Source organism: Panthera uncia, chromosome F2 (assembly GCF_023721935.1).
Source record: "Panthera uncia isolate 11264 chromosome F2, Puncia_PCG_1.0, whole genome shotgun sequence".
In the NCBI taxonomy this organism is placed as follows: domain Eukaryota; kingdom Metazoa; phylum Chordata; class Mammalia; order Carnivora; family Felidae; genus Panthera; species Panthera uncia.
In genome coordinates this window covers 37,964,399-37,968,691 of record NC_064812.1, presented here as the reverse complement: position 1 = coordinate 37,968,691, position 4,293 = coordinate 37,964,399, and positions in this window count along the sequence as shown.

The window sequence follows — 4,293 nt, the reverse complement described above, 5'->3', positions numbered from 1 at the left end:
TTGAGCCCCACGTTGTGTGTAGAGATTACTTAAAAATAAAATCTTAAAAAAGCACGAAGTACTTATTGATAGGTATGGATTTATTGCCATTTTGTCACTTGCTTTGTGGTTGTTTCTACAGATTTTTTCTGATCCTTTCTTCTTTTGGTTTGTTGGCTTTCTTTAGTGATATACTTGGATTCTTTTTCTTTATTCTTTGCATATCTGTTACTGGTTTTTGATTTGTGGTTACCATTAGGTTTTTAAATTTTATTTATTTTTTAAATTTACATCCAAGTTAGTGAGCATATAGTGCAACAATGATTTCAGGAGTAGATTCCTTAATGCCCCTTACCCATTTAGCCCATCCTCCCTCCCACAAGCCCTCCAGTAACCCTGTTTGTTCTCTATATTTAAGAGTCTCTTACGTTTTGTCCCCCACCCTGTTTTTATATTATTTTTGCTTTCCTTCCCTTATGTTCATCTGTTTTGTCTCTTGAAGTCCTCATATAAGTGAAGTCATATGATACTTGTCTTTCTCTGGCTGACTAATTTCGCTTAGTGTAATACTCTCTAGTTCCATCCACGTAGTTGCAACTGGCAAGATTTCATTATTTTTGATTGCTGAGTAATACTCCATTGTGTGTGTGTGTGTGTGTGTGTGTGTATATGTATATATATATATATATGCAAGATCTTCTTTATCCTTTCATCCATCGATGGACATTTGGGCTCTTTCCATACTTTGGCTATTGTCAATAGTGTGGCTATAAACATTGGGGTATGTGTGCCCCTTCGAAACAGCATACCTGTATCCCTTGGATAAATACCTAGTAGTGCACTTGCTGGGTCGTAGGGTAGTTCTGTTTTTAGTTTTTTGAGGAAACTCCATACTGTTTTCCAGAGTGGCTACCCCAATTTGCATTCCTACCAGCAGTGCAAAAGAGATCCTCTTTCCCCTCATTCTCGCCAACATCTGTTGTTGCCCGAGTTGTTAATGTTAGCCATTCTGACAGGTGTAAGGTGGTATCTCATTGTGGTTTTGATTTGTATTTCCCTGATGATGAGTGATGTTGAGAATTTTTTCATGTGTTGGTTTGGAGAAGTGTCTATTCATGTCTTTTGCCCATTTCTTCACTGGATTATTTGTTTTTTGGGTGTTGAGTTTGATAACTTCTTTATAGAATTTGGATACTAACCCTTTATATGATATGTTGTTTGCAAATATCTTCTCCCATTCCGTCAGTTGCCTTTTAGTTTTGCTGATTGTTTCCTTCACTGGGAATAAGCTTTTTATTTCAATGAGGTCCCAATAGTTCATTTTTGCTTTTGTTTCCCTTGCCTCCAGAGATGTGTTGAGTAAGAAGTTGCTGTGGCCAAGGTCAAGGAGGTTTTTGCTTGTTTTCTCCTTGAGGATTTTGATGGCTTCCTGTCTTACGTTTAGGTCTTTCATCCATTTTGAGTTTGTTTTTGTATATGGTGTAAGAAAGTGGTCCAGGTTCATTTTCTGCTGCATGTCGCTGTCCAGTTTTCCCAGCACCACTTGCTGAAGAGATGGTCTTTATTCCATTGGATATTCTTTCCTGCTTTGTCAAAGATCAGTTGGCCATACGTTTGTGGGTCCTTTCTGGGTTCCTATTCTGTTCCATTGATCTGAGTGTCTGTTTTAGTGCCAGTACCATACTGTCTTGATGATTACAACTTTGTAGTACAGCTTGAAGTCTGGGATTGTGATGCTTCCTTCTTTGGTTTTCTTTTTCAAGATTGCTTTGGCTATTTGGGGTGTTTTCTGGTTTCATACAAATTTTAGGATTGTTTGTTCTAGTTCTGTGAAGAGTACTGGTGTTATTTTGATAGGGATTGCACTGAATATGTAGATTGCTTTGGGTAATATTGACATTTTAATAATATTTGTTCTTATTCAGGAACATGGAATATTTTTCCATTTTTTTGTGTGTCTTGTCTTCTCCTATTTCTTTCATAAGTTTTCTACAGTTATCAGTGTATAGATTTTTCACCTCTTTGGTTAGATTTATTCCTAGGCATTTTATGGTTTTTGGTGCAATTGTAAATGGGATCTATTCTTTGATTTCTCTTTCTGTTGCTTCATTCTTGGTGTATCAGAATGCAACTGATTTCTGTGCATTGATTTTATATCCTGCAACTTTGTTGAATTCATGGATCAGTTCTAGCAGTTTTTTGGTGGAATCTTTTGGGTTTTCCATATAGAGTATCATGTCATCTGTGAAGAGTGAAAGTTTGACCTCCTTTTGGCCAATTTGGATGCCTTTTATTTCTTTGTGTTGTCTGATTGCTGAGGTTAAGACTTCCAATGCTATGTTGAATAACAGTGGTGAGAGTGGACATCCCTGTCTTGTTCCTGACCTTAGGGGGAAAGCTCCCAGTTTTTCCCCATTGAGGATGATATTAGCATTGGGTCATTCATATATGGCTTTTATGATCTCAAGGTATGATCTTCCTATTCCTACTTTCTTGGGGTTTTTTTTTATTAAGAAAAGATGCTATATTTTGATAAATGCTTTCTCTGCATCTATTGAGAAGAACATGTGGTTCTTGTCGTTTCTCTTATTGTTGTGATGAATCACATTGATTGTTTTGTGGATATTGAACCAGCCCTACATCCCAGGTATAAATCCCACTTGGTTGCGGTGAATAATTTTTTTAATGTATTGTTGGATGCGGTTGGCTAATATCTTGTTGAGGATTTTTGCATCAATGTTCATCAGGGAAATTGGTATGTAGTTCTCCTTTTTAGTGGGGTCTTTGTATGGTTTTGGAATCCAGGTAATCCTTGCTTCTTAGAATGAGTTTAGAAGTTTTCCTTCATTTCTATTTTTTGGAACAGCTCCAAGAGAATAGGTGTTAACTCTTCCTTAAATGTTTGATAGAATTCCCCTGGAAAGCAATCTAGTCCTGGTCTCTTGTTTTTCGGGAGACTTTTGATTACTAATTCGATTTCTTTACTGGTTATGGGTCTGTTCAAATTTTCCATTTCTTCCTGTTTCAGTTTTGGTAGTTTATATGTTTCTAGGAACTTGTCCTTTTCTTCCAGATTGCTCATTTTATTGGCATATAATTTCTCATAATATTCTCTTATTATTATTTTTGCTGTGTTGGTGGTGATCTCTCCTCTTTCATTCTTGATTTATTTGGGTCCTTTCGTTTTTCTTTTTGATCAAAGTGGCTAGTGGTTTCTCAATTTTGTTAATTCTTTCGAAGAACCAGCTTCTGGTTTCATTGATCTGTTCTGTTTTTTTTGTTTGTTTGTTTTTTGCTTTTTTTTTTTTTTTTTTTTTTGGTTTTTATAGCATTGATTTCTGCTCTAATCTTTATTTCCTGTCTTCTGCTGGTTTGCGGTTTTATTTACTGTTCTTTTTACAGCTCTTTAAGGTGTAAGGTTAGGTTGTATATCTGAGACCTTTCTTTTTTCTTTAGGAAGGCCTGTTTTTCTCTTATGACCACCTTTGCTGAGTCCCAGAGGTTTTGGGCTGCAGTGTTATCATTTTCAATGGTTGCCATGTACTTTTTAATTTCTTCTTTAACTATTCAGTTATCTCATTCATTCTTTAGCAGGATGTTCTTTAGTCTCCAAGTATTTGTTATTTTTTCTTGTGGTTGACTTCGAGTTTCACAGTGTTGTGGCCTAAATATATGCACAGTATGATCTTGATTTTTTTTGTACTTGTTGAGGGCTGATTTGGGTCCCGTATGTGATCTACTCTGGATAACGTTCCATTTGCACTGGAGAAGAATGTATATTCCAGTGATTTAGGATGAAGTGTTCTGAATATATCTGTTAAGTCAATCTGGTCCAGAGTGTTATTCAAAGCCATTGTTTCCTTGTTGATTTTCTGTTTAGATGACCTTATAATAGCCCCTAGGATATGACTAAAATTTTTATTTCTTAAAGGCTTACTGTAAATGATTAAGAGAATCAACTGTGTGTAAATATATAAATGACTTTTGGAAAAAGTGGATTTCTAATTCTTTGTAGGTGTGATTGTAAAGTTGAGAAATACTAGTCTAATTGATTAATTTTTTATCAAGCATATTTTGTACATATATAAAATACCTATGTATCCACTACTTTGTCAAATATTAATATTTTCACTTATTTTTATTTATTTATTTATTTATTTATTTAATTTGTTACATAAATGGTGTTTTATTTTTTATTTATTTATTTTTATTTTTTTTATTTTTTAATATATGAAATTTACTGTCAAATTGGTTTCCATACAACACCCAGTGCTCATCCCAAAAGGTGCCCTCCTCAATACCCATCACCCACCC